The following is a 13,371-nucleotide window of genomic DNA, read 5'->3' on the forward strand; positions in this document are numbered from 1 at the left end:
CTGTCAACACTGGTTCTCCACTTGCGAAGTAACTCCCTGCTCTCCATGTGTCAGTATATAATGCCTGCATCTATAACTTTCACTCTATGCATCTGAAGAAGTGAGGTTTTTACCCACGAAAGCTTATGCCCAAATAAATCTGTTAGTCTTTAAGGTGCCACCAGACTCCTTGTTGTTTTTGCTTTGATCTGCTTAGCTCTTGGGAGTCCACGGGCTCTGGGCTGCTGGCCCCATGCTGCCCAGGGTTCCTAGGGACAGCTCTGTCCGCCATTAGGGAATTTTTTCCTGAGAACCCCCTGTAACATTTTGCGCACCCCCAGGGGTTCACGAACTCCAGTTTGGGAACCACTGGTGTAAGCCATAGTGCAAATGGAGTAGCTGAGAAGAGAGAGGGGAGCTGTATGCCCCCTGCCAGTATCCCAGAGGAAACACTCTTGAGCCCAGGTTATTTTCCCAGCGATGCAGACACATGCCTGGCAGTCAGTCAGGGAAGGTACGTGCATGTGAGGCTGCCTCCTGACTCCATGGGAGCACAGAGTCCTACTGACTTGAAGGGAAATTCCGAGTCCTGAAGCCCAGGCCAGAGAAATAAGCTCTTGGCCTCTCCTTACCAAGGAACTAGAGGCAGGAAACAGCATGATGATGGCGCTGTCTCCAGACAAAAGTGGGGCCACTGAGGCAGCTGCAGGGCACAGTCCAATCTGTGACACCCACCCACAGGTGGGACATGCCTAAGTAAAGTGCACAACAGCTGCTTGGGAGATGACTACGGTAACTACAGACAGGAAGGAGAGGGGAACTTCTCCCCCCATCAGTAACTGCCTGATGGTCAGTGAAAATGTACAGGACCCTGAGCTGGGTGGGGGGAGAACTGCTGCTCACGTTGACCCAGTGTGTGGGGAGCAAAAGGCAAACCCAGTGGGCTGGCAGAACAATAGTCTTCCCTCCCCACTCAGAGAAACTGAAGTGAGGCCAAGAGGGGTCCCTAGGCCCCAACCTCCAAGGAGGTGAGGCAGAGAAAGGGATTTGGCTATGGGGGAGGTTTGAAGCATCTCCCTTGCCCAACCTCTCTGCTGTTAATAACAATGCATGGCTGACAGCTGCTTCACAGGGAGTCAGACCTGCCTTGTTCCTCCCTTTGGGCCAAAGAGTTGCTTCCTGAAATACTCCAAGGGGTGGGTGGGGAACTTCAACCCACCGCCACAGCAGTGGGCACCTTGAGGCAGAGCCGGCGCTAGGCATAGGCAGACTATGCAGTTGCTTAGGGCAATTGCTTAGCAGCTCAATGGGCCCCCCATTGGTTTTTTATTATAAGAACTTGTCTGTTTTATTATGGGGGTGGGGAATATTCCTGCTTAGGGCCCCCCATGGGCTAGCACCAGCTCTGTCTTGGGGGACAAGGGGACACTCCCTAGGAACCAAATGACAGGTCTCAAGTTCACACCCGAAGGTTTTGGGGTGACAGGAGTAAGAGGGGGCACATGAGAGCTCCCCCTACAAATGCCCTAAGGTCTAAAGAGAGAAATTACATAGGAGGGTTTTCAAAAGACTGTATGGATTTATGACGGATGTGTGCTGGCTTCTCTGCAGAATGGTTATAAGGTGAATAGCTGAAATGTGAAATATGAAAGGTAATGACAGAATTGCTATCCAGGATGCTGTGTGGGTCCCCTAGTTACATCCACTTCCTTATGGGGGACACGTGAAAAATATTACAATTGCAAGGAATATCTTTGGGGCCCACATTCTATTAAGTTTATGTATCACTGTGGGCCAGGGATTGTATGCAACTCCAGGGGGCAGGGTGGTAACAGCTGTGGTAACAGCTCCTCCAGAAACCAAAAACAGTGCTTTTGTGTGTGTGTGTGCGTGTGTAGAGGTGATTAAGGTGAATTACTTGGGTTGTAAACTCTTCCGGAGAGGTACCACCTTCTAGGGAGACCTGTATATCCAAACTGGGTTTTCCTGAGACCAACAAATAAAGGGCTTTTGACATCAAAATGCTGAGTTTAAACTGACCCGGGGCCTTTTTTTTCTGATCCAGCAAACAGACTGGACCTTCTGTCCAAGGGGGGGGGCAACCTTTGTGGAAGGTTGGAAAGACTTTGGCCTACGAGGTCCCCTAAGACTGATGGGTGACGTCTGGTGAGTTTCAGGCTTGTGGAAAGGCATTTGGATTGTTTTCATATGGTTTCTCTGTAATGCTTTTACCATAAGAATAAATGTGCTTGCTTAGAAGAGCTGGATGCTAACTTGTAGCTGTTGGCAATAGGCTGTTCCCAGCCCATGGAGAGAATCAACACACAAGCACTAGCCGTTAGGCAGCCTGGCTTGCTGTGGATATCACAGTGTAAGGAAGGGAACTGTGCAGCCTTAAAACCCCTGGTCAGAAGGGAGTGGGACAAGGGTCCCTGCCCAGAGACAGGTGACAGCAGGGGCACACAGGGAGTCCATGGCTGAGCAGAGAATTGACTCTGAGTTGTCTAAATCCAAGGCCAGTCCCTGAGCACTACCTCCTCCCTAAGCACTGGGCTGTTCCCACTCTGCTGAGGCCCACTGTTAATGAGGGGTCAGGTCCAGTCCTGTCTGGGTCTGTTTGAGGGGTCTGGGACCTGCTCTCTGGCTCAGGTAAGAAATGCCAGGTTCTGGGTCCCATGCATGGCGAGGCATGTGGCCCATTCCTAGAGAGATTGTGGCTGCGTCAGACTCATCTCTCTCAAGGGATGAGGGTTTTATTCCACCAGACAGGTCGCAGTCTAACTGGCCTGTCAGGTAAAACCTACTCCATGTCAGGCCCTGGTTCCTGTCTGACTGAGGAGTCCAGCTCTGTAACTGGATCCCAGACACCTCGCTCTGGGCTTTAATGGGGAGATGTGATGGGGCCCTTTGAGCCTAGCACCTGCCTGGGAGTTTGTGAGGGTGGGGTTGGTAGGATAATATCCCTGGTCTAGGGTTTCTCAGCCCTGGACTCTTGCCTCTGGGAAGGATGGCCTAGTGGTTCAGGCTCTGAGTCATACACAGAAGACCCAGCTTCAATTCCCAGTTCTGCCAGACTCGCAGGGTGCAACCTGAACCCCTGAACTGCTGTGTCACCTTAATTCGCCGGCCAGGGTGTCTCTGACAGTTCTCTGCTAGTGAGAAGCAGCTGCTTCAGGCCCTGCTCACCCAGCCATTAGCTTGTAAAGGCACACCCAGCAAAGCTACATGAATGCTCTCCCCATCACTCATGAGCTACACACAGAGCAGCCCCAGCCAGTGATCTAGCCCCAGACTTACACCCCGAGCAATATGCGTCTTGTACTGCCTACTTCCCTCACTGCGCAGCCCAAACCCATATAAAGTTTATCATCCCATCAAAGGGTAATGAATATGCAACAGCCTTTGTCAACCTGCCTAGAGACTCCCTAGACACTTCAATGAAAACTCCGCTGGTTTAGATAAAACATTGAAACAAGTGTATTAACTAAAGAAAGGGATTGTAAGGGATAAAGGCAGACAAGACAGGATCGGTTATGAAAGAAATAAAAAATAAACACGCAAGCTATTTCCTAAACTTTACCAAGGCCAATAGTTCTAAAAGCAAATGAGGTTATCTCACCATTAGTTGCCACACATTTCAGAGGCTGTCTCCTTCCAGCTTGGGACCACCCCTCCCACAGATGCTTCTCTTTGACTTCCAACCAATCTTGCTTTCATGTGTCAAGGTGGGGGAGGAGAGGTGACCAGAGGCCTTTTCCGCTCCTCCTTATACCCCAACTCTGTGTTGGAAAAATGCTAGCGGGGTCCTGGGGTTAGGCAGTCCCATTGCCTACATGCTCTGCAACTGTCCTTCAAGTGAATTGCAAATTCTTGTTTACACCTTCTGTGCATGTGCATTTTGTGTTGTCTCAGAGGTGACACGTAAATCTTGTTTGCAGTTAGCAGTTAATAGTTTTCTAAGGCTTTGTCTACACTGGAACTTCGTTGGCAAAACTTTTGTTGTTCAGAGAAGCTCCCTCCTCACGCCCCGCAACGACAAAAGTTTTACCAACGAAAAGTGCCGGAGTGAACAGTGTAGGGTGACCAGACATCCCGATTTTATCGGGACAGTCCCGATTTTAGGGGACTTGTCCCACGTCCCGACCTTACATCGGTCGGGACGCACTTTGTCCCGATACCGGGGGGACCGCGGCAAGCCGGCACTGCTCACCTCTTCTTCCGGGCCCTGGGGCAGTGCAGCTGAGATCCTGCCAGCCGGCAGGTGCCTACAGATTGCTGCAGCCCCACTCCCCAGGCACGCACAGAGGCAGGGGCGGAACTTGTAGGCACCAGCAGCGAGCCCCCCCGCCCCTGCCCCCCTCAACCTGACCCGTGCGCGAGCTAGCGGACAGAAGCCAGAGGGACTCTCCCTCCTCGCCCCGCTGCCAGCCCTGCGAACATGGCTGCAGCACGGCCGCGCTTCTCCCTCCTGCTCCTCGCCCTAGTTGCTCTGCTCCTGCCCGCACAGTGGTCCCTCTGCTTGGCCGCCAAGCACCTGGACCAGTGCTTCGCCGAGTGCAAGCGCTGCACCGACCCAGAGTGCAGCAGTAAGTGGGTGCGGGGCGCTGGGGTCCCCGGATGGGACCTGCCTGCTGGATCCTGAGGCTAGCACTGCGGGGCGGGGGGGCGGGGGGGGGGCGTGGCAGGGGGGGGCCGGGGGGGGGGAGGAGGGGGGGGGGGGTCCGATGCCGCTCTGGGTAGCCCATGCGGGATGGGGTGATGATGCTGCAGGGACGGGAGACCCATGGGGAGGCTGGGGTGGAGGCAGTGCTCTCAGGGCCAGCCCTCGGGCAGGGCCACGGGGCCGCACTTGTGGGAACCACAATCCGGCCGTGAACCAGATGCTTCTCCATCCCTTTAAAGGGCCAGTAGCCCAGCGTCCCGTCGGGCGGGTTCTCCCACACGTGCCGGTCCAGCCCCAGTGCAGGGTGTGAGGGGAGGCATGTGTTTGGCCATCGGCTCCCCAGCCCCATCTGCAGCGTTGGTACGTTCCGAGTGGAGCAGGAGGGGACGAGTGGCAGTTGGCCGAGAGCAGGCAGAGGGACGGGGCTGGGGGACGTGGCCTGAACGCACCCTCTGGCGCTGGGGGGGAGGGTCCAGGCGCGCACGGGGGAGGGGCTTGTTGTTTTTTTTGCTCCCCCCCACGTCCTGATTTTTCACTTCTGTCATCTGGTCACCCTAGAAAACAGTGCTTTATCAGCAGGAGCGCTCTCCTATTGACAAAGCTGCTACTGCTCATTCCGGGTGGAAGTTTTTTGTTGGCAGGAGAGCTCTCTCCTGCCGACAAACAGCAGCTACACTGCACGCCTTTTAGCAGCACATCAATGGATTTCCTGCAAGAGACTGTTCCAAAGCTGGGGTGGGATCCTGTGGATCTATGATAAAGGGTCATTTAGATCCCATCATTTTTTATGTAGAGTTGGGATTCTGTTTTCCAATGTGCATTTCTTTGCATTTATCAATGCTGAATTTCATCTGCCATTTTGTGGACCAGCCACACAGTTTTGTGAGCTCCCTTTGTAACTCTTTGCAGTCAGCCTTGGACTTAACTATCTTGAATAATTTTGTATCAACTATACATATAAAATTATGGATCTAAATTAGCTGTTACCACTGAAGGAAGAGATCTTACAGTCACTGTGGATAGTTCTCTGAAAACATCCACTCAATATGCAGTGCCAGTCAAAAAAGCAAACAGAATGTTGGGAATCATTAAGAAAGGGATAGATAATAAAACAGAAATATCATATTGCTTCTATATAAATCCATGGTATGCCCACATCTTGAATACTGTGTGCAGTTCTGGTCGTCCCATCTTAAAAAAGCTATACTGGAATTGGAAAAGATACTGAGGAGGGCAACAAAAATGATTAGGGGGTGGAGTAGCTTCCGTATGAGAAGTGATTAAGACTGGGACTTTTCAGCTTGGAAAAGAGATGACTAAAGGGGGATATGATAGAGATCTATAAAATCATGACTGGTATGGAGAAAGTGAATAAGAAACTGGAAGTGGAAGATTGGACAAATGACCAGGGAAGAGTATAAAAATATTGCTCAGGCATGCAGGAGTGAAATCAGGAAGGCCAAATCACACTTGGAGTTGCAGCTAGCAAAAGATGTTAAGAGTAACAAGAAGGGTTTCTTCAGGTATGTTAGCAACAAGAAGAAAGTCAAGGAAAGTGTGGGCCCCTTACTGAATGAGGGAGGCAACCTAGTGACAGAGGATGTGGAAAAAGCTAATGTACTCAATGATTTTTTTTTGCCTCTGTCGTCACAAACAAGGTCAGCTCCCAGACTGCTGCACTGGGCAGCACAGTATGGGGAGAAGGTGACCAGCCCTCTGTGGAGAAAGAAGTGGTTCGGGACTATTTAGAAAAACTGGACGAGCACAAGTCCATGGGGCCGGATGTGCTGCATCCGAGGGTGCTAAAGGAATTGGCAGATGTATTGCAGAGCCATTGGCCATTATCTTTGAAAACTCATGGCGATCGGGGGAGATCCCAGATGACTGGAAAAAGGCTAATGTAGTGCCCATCTTTAAAAAAGGTAAGAAGGAGGAGCCGGGGAACTACAGGCCAGTCAGTCTCACCTCAGTCCCTGGAAAAATCATGAAGCAGGTCCTCAAGGAATCAATTCTGAAGCACTTAGAGGAGGGGAAAGTGATCAGGAACAATCAGCATGGATTCACCAAGGGCAAGTCATGCCTGACTAACCTTCTATGAGGAGATAACTGGGTCTGTGGATGAGGGGAAAGCAGTGGATGTGTTATTCCTTGACTTTAGCAAAGCTTTTGATACGGACTCCCACAGTATTCTTGCCAGCAAGTTAAAGAAGTATGGGCTGGATGAATGGACTATAAGGTGGATAGAAAGCTAGCTAGATCGTCGGGCTCAATGGGTAATGATCAACGGCACCATGTCTAGTTGGCAGACGGTTTCAAGCAGAGTGCTCCAAGGGTCAGTACTGGGGTCAGTTTTGTTCAATATCTTCATTAATGATCTGGAGAATGGCGTGGACTGCACTCTCAGCAAGTTTGCAGATGACACTAAAATGGGAGGAGTGGTAGATATGCTGGAGGGTAGGGATAGGATTCAGAGAGACCTAGACAAATTAGAGGATTGGGCCAAAAGAAACCTGATGAGGTTCAACAAGGACAAGTGCAGAGTCCTGCACTTAGGACGGAAGAATCCCATTCACTGTTACAGACTAGGGACCGAATGGGTAGGAAGCAGTTCTGCAGAAAAGGACCTAGTGGTTACAGTGGACGAGAAGCTGGATATGAGTCAACAGTGTGCCCTTGTTGCCAAGAAGGCTAATGGCATTTTGGGCTGTATAAGTAGGGGCATTGCCAGCAGATCGAGGGACGTGATCATGCCACTCTATTCTGCATTGGAGAGGCCTCATCTGGAGTACAGTGTCCAGTTTTGGGCCCCACACTACAAGAAGGATGTGGAAAAATTGGAAAGAGTCCAGCGGAGAGCAACAAAAATGATTAGGAGGCTGAAGCACATGACTTATGAGGAGAGGCTGAGGGAACTGGGATTGTTTAGTCTGCAGAAGAGAAGAGTGAGGGGGGATTTGATAGCTGCTTTCAACTACCTGAAAGGGGGTTCCAAAGAGGATGGATCTAGACTATTCTCAGTGGTACCTGATGGCAGAACAAGGAGTAATGGTCTCAAGTTGCAGTGGGGGAGGTTTAGGTTGGATATTAGGAAAAACATTTTCACTAGGAGGGTGGTGAAGCACTGGAATGGGTTACCTAAGGAAGTGGTGGAATCTCCTTCCTTAGTGGTTTTTAAGGTCAGGCTTGACAAAGCCCTGGCTGGGATGATTTAGTTGGGAATTGGTCCTGCTTTGAGCAGGGGGTTGGATTAGATGACCTCCTGAAGTTCCTTCCAACCCTGATATTCTATGATTCTATGATTTACTCCTTCTCATAACACAAGAATTAGGGGTTACCCAATGAAATTTATATGCAGCAGGTTTAAAACAAACAAAAGGAAGTATTTGTTCACACAACGCACAGTCAACCCGTGGAACTCTTTGTCAGAGGATGTTGTGAAGGCCAAGACTATAACAGGGTTCAAAAAAGAACTAGATACGTTCATGGAGGATAGGTCCATCAATGGCTATTAGCCAGGATGGGCAGGGAAGGGTGTCCCTAGCCTCTGTTTGCCAGAAGCTGTGAATGGGTGACAGGGGATGGATCACTTGATGATGACCTGTTCTGGTCATTCCCTCTGGGACACCTGGCATTGGCCACTGTCGGAAGACAGGATACTGGGCTAGATGGACATTTGGTCTGACTCAGTATGGCTGTTCTTATCATCTGCAAATGTAACCCACACATCTCCTGACTGTGGTGCTCTTTCCCCTCTGGTGGTACTGAGACCACTTAGAGATTAATGAGTCTGTTACAGCATTAGCTACAAGCCATGTGGCTTTTAGCTTATGCAGTAGAGGCTCATGCATTTAGCTCCAAAGTCCCAGGTTCCATTCTGCCCGCTGCCGACTAGGGTCTGTCATGTTACACAAATTTTGCCACCTCACCATTTAATCCGTTTCCAGATCATTGATGAAGATGTTGAATATCACTGGTCCTAGAAGATCATAGAAGATTAGGGTTGGAAGAGACCTCAGGAGGTCATCAAGTCCAACCCCCTGCTCAAAGCAGGACTGTGACGAAGTGGGGGGGTTTCTTGTTTTCTGTGGAGTTTCAATGGTTTGCATGCGGAGGGGGTGGGACTCAGTTTCCCTGGGTGTTACTGGTTTAACGAGGTGAGGGGTGAGGGAGTGTGTTTTGCAGAGGACTGGAGAGAGGACTTGGGGACCCAGCCGATGGCCGGGAGGATGGATACCCCAGCGACTAGTGACCTGGTGACTTGGTGACCCGAAGGCCCAGCAAGGAGACACAGCCAGTTCTGGCCAGTGGGCGGACAATGGGCTGCAGAGTGAGGACCCAGTGACCTAACCAGCCGGTTCCAGCCAGAGGACAGAAGCGAGGAGAGGAGGCCCCGGTTTACAACCCTGTTTAACTGGAGAGAAGACGATGGACAGAGGTGGGGCCTGGGGCCAGTGATCTCAGATGCCCAGCTGGGAGCAGAGGGGCTCTGGGCTGGAGAGGGGGAGCAGGCAGAGCCCACCTGGATGCAGAGAGAATGGGATGTGCTGGGCGGAGGGAGGCTAGGCCTGAGGCCCAGAGAGTTTCCTGTGCTGTGTTCAACTCTCAATAAACCCTCCTCTTTCATGCTGGCTGAGAGTCACTCCATTCTAGAGAACAGGGTGGCATCAACCCCTTCGGGGGTGGAGGCCCGGGGGGTCCAAAGCGAGTGGACTCCCCGAGGGGGCCCACGGCGAGAAACAAGTGTGCTAGGGCTCCGAGAGGTGCGGATCCAGGAGGTGGAGGGGCCTGACCCCGAGAGAGAGTGGACCCCCGAGAAGGGCTGTCTCACTAAAAGGGGCACCCCCGACGGACCGCACAGGGCCAAGAGTGGGCACAATCTATGAGTCCGTGACAAGGACCAACCCCAACTAAATCATCCCAGCCAGGGCTTTGTCAAGCCGGGCCTTAAAAACCTCTAAGGATGGAGATTCCACCACTTCCTTAGGTAACCCATTCCAGTGCTTCACCACCCTCCTAGTGAAATAGTGTTTCCTAATATCCAACCTAGACCTCCCCCACTGCAACTTGAGATCATTGCTCCTTGTTCTGTCATTTGCTACCACGGAGAACAGCTTAGCTCCATCCTCCTTGGAACCCCCCTTCAGGTAATTGAAGGCTGCTATCAAATCCCCCCTCACTCTTCTCTTCTGCAGATTAAACAAGTCCAGTTCCCTCAGCTTCTCCTCATAAATCATGTGCCCCAGCCCCCTAATCATTTTCATTGCCTACCGCTGGACTTTCTCCAATTCGTCCACATCCTTTCTGTAATGGGGGGCCCAAAACTGGATGCAATACTCCAGGTGTGGCCTCACCAGTGTTGAATAGAGGGGAATAATCACTTCTTTTGATCTGCTGGCAATGCTCCTACTTATCCAGCCCAATATGCCGTTAGCCTTCTTGGCAGCAAGCCACACTGCTGACTCATATCCAGCTTCTTGTCCACTGTAATCCCCAGGTCCTTTTCTGCAGAACTGCTGCTTAGCCAGTCGGTCCCTGGGGGACACTGCTATTCACTTGCTATTCACTATCCACTTGTCTCCATTCTGAAAACTAACCATTAATTCCTACCCTTTCTTTCCTGTTGTTTAACCAGTTACTGATCCATGACAGGACCTTCCCTCTTATCTCATGACTGCTTGTTTTGCTTAAGAGCCTTTGGTGATGGACCTTGTCAAAGGCTTTCTCCTCTTGTCAGGTAGGTTTTTCCCTTCCTCTGACTATCCTAGTAGCCCTTCTTTGCTGTTCCAGCCTTAATCTTAATCTTTCTGAAACACAACTGGAGACCAGAATTGCACACACCATTACAGATGAGATCTCAGCAGTGTCTTGTACTATGGCTCATAGGGCTTGTGCTACAAGGCAAAAAACAACAGTGTAGATGTTTGGCTTGGGCAGTGGGACCCTCCCCCCTCGCTGGGTGGCAGAGCCCAGGCTCCAGCCCGAGCCCAAATGTTTACATGTCTATTTCTAGCCCCTGAGCATGTGCCCTTTGAGTCTGTCAGTTGACCTGGGCCCCAAGACTTGCTCTGCAGGTGTTTTATTGCAGTGTAGACATAGACATGGAGCTTTGGCTCCGTGGCATATTGTAGAGTGGAGCTGGCTCCATTCTCCGAAGCTGAGGCAGGCCTAGATCCTGGGCAGGGTCAGCGCATCCCTCTAGTCCAGTGGTTCCCAAACTTTAACAACCTGCAAACCCCTTTCATGAAAATATCAAATCTTGCGAAACCTCCCCCCCCCCTCCCCCCCCCCCCCAAAAAAAAAAAAGAATATTTGCAGGGATTTTCTCCTTTGCCTGAGCATAAATGATAGAAGCAGTGATCTTGGAAATAATTTGTTTTTTTTATGACATGCTTATTACACACTATTTATTATTACATTATTATTTATCATTACATTATTACTTTTATTACATTATGAAAACAGTAACACTCTTCCAAGATTTCCCTTTTGTAGTTTATATCACTTTGATTAAGCCTCCTACATGTTTCATCCAGGAGTACCAGACGTGAAACATCATGAAGGTATTTAAAAAGCCAACTCAATAAAGAGTTCCTCCCACAAGCATTCGGGTCTTGAGCAGTCCAGGCAAACAACGCACAACTACAACAAAGCTTAAACTTGTTCTGCCAGGAAGTCATGGTCACGGGGCTCGGGCTGCCAGCCCCCATGCCCGGGGTCCCTAGGGACGGTTCTGTCCACCATTACAGATTTTTTTCTGAGACCCCCTGATACATTTCATGAACCCCCAAGGGTTCACAAACCCCAGTTTGGGAACCACTGCTCTAGTCCCAAGTGCAGCCTGTGGGTGCCCTCCCCAGCAGGACTGGCAGCCTCAGCACCCACACCTGTCTGGGGGCAGGGAGACAGGCAGGGGTAAGGGTAACTGACCCTCCCTGCACTAGCTTGGCTGGGTCTAGCCCTGCAGGGTTATGCAGAAAGGGTGAATCCCTCCCCCCACGCTAGGCCAAACTGGGCAATGTTTGTATTGTTTTGTTGTGGGTGACATTGCCCTGCCTGGATGCACAGGCAAATCAAAGGAGGTTGTCAGAGACCTGAGGCAGCAGGAAGGGCAGAACAGTAGCCTAGATATAGCCCTGAAGATGGTTTTTCTTCCCAAGGCTAGGACTGAGATCAAAAATCCCTAAGGGGTTAGACAAGTGCCACTGGCAGGAAGCGGGGCTGGGGGTGCGGAGTGACGGGATACAATCAGCATGCAGCAGGCTGACACAGGCAGACTGACAGGTAGACAGATGGAGCCAGGGTCTGCAGCAAGCAAGCTGTAACTTGGTGCCCAGAGAGTACATCTACTGCAAAACAATCTCGTGGTGGTGAGTCTCAGAGCACTGGTCTGCAAATTCAGGCTTGCAGGGCTAAAAGTAGCCATGTCATTGTTCCGGCGTGGGAACTCGGGCTGTGAACCCCACCTCCCTCCCCTGGCTTCAGCGCCTGGGCTCCAGCCTGAGCTGCGTCTACATTGCTATTTTTAGCTTGAGCGCCGGGAGTCCAAGTCAGTTGAACTGGGCTCTGAGATTCACAGCTGTGCTTTGGGTTTTTTTCCCATGTAGAGACATACCGTAATCCAGGCTCTGACTCAGGTTTGAGGCCAAGTCCCTGCTTCTGTCCACAAACAAATCAGTCTGACTCAGGTCAGCAAGTCCTCAGGACAGGGGCCCTTCAAACAGTCCATCTGGAACAGCCCCAGACAAACAGCCCCTCCTGCCCCATTGGAGAGGGGGAGGACAGGCTGCTGGGGTTGAGAGCAGCTGGCCCAGACTCACAGACATGGGGTGGGGGGTGGTCCACAGCCGCCTGCATCAAACAGCAGCAAGTAAATGAAAGTACCATCACTTATTCATGCAGCAGGGAGGCTCTTTTGGTTTTCTGCAAGTCTCCAGCAGAAGGAATTAACTAACTAGGTCAGTGAACGTGGGGGATCGAGATGGGCTACGTCTGTTCTGACTCGCTGGCTAATCAGTCAGCCAGGGGAGGAGGGGAGGGCCAGGTGCTGGGCATGGTCTCTGGGTGTCCCAGTGGAGCCTCCCTCCCTCTGCCCTGGTCCCCTCGCTCGCTCCCCCCCACCCCCACTTTTCCCAGTGCAGCAGAGATCTGGCTGAGGCACTTTTCTTCTGTGGCTCCTGCCGGTGCCGGGAGCATCCCTGCAGTGGTGTGTGCTTTTGGGGCGCATTGAAATCCCAGAGCAGGCTGGGGAGATATTGATGGCACAGCATCTTCCAGTGCCTGGCAGAAAGCTTTAAAACATGCAGTGCTGCTGTCGTTAGACCCAACGACTTCCTCTTCCTGGCGCCAGGGTGATACGGGCACTGGCCCGGAGCCAAGGACTGACCCTCGTGCGTTCAGTGTCTGACGCCCCTGCCTGCGTGCAAGGTGCTGGTCTCTCTGAATCGTCGTCTGCAGGGTCTGTGAGTGTGTGGTTTTGTTTACACCTTTGGTCACAAGGAGCCGGGGATGGGAAACACGCTAAAGAAGCAGAATTGTATCTAAACTGGAGCGCTGCTACAAGAGCCATCTGGCCCTGCCCCAAGACTTGGGCCAAACTAAGCACCTGGCAAGCTGGGCTGGCTTTCTTCGCTATAGCCTCTGCCCATCTCCCTGGGTGCGGATGTGGGAGAACCAGGATCCCAGTGGTGATAGTGGGAGAGGGGGCATAATCCATCCAGCTGGGGACTAAT

The sequence above is a fragment of the Trachemys scripta genome, chromosome 16, assembly GCF_013100865.1.
Source record: "Trachemys scripta elegans isolate TJP31775 chromosome 16, CAS_Tse_1.0, whole genome shotgun sequence".
Lineage (NCBI taxonomy): Eukaryota > Metazoa > Chordata > Testudines > Emydidae > Trachemys > Trachemys scripta.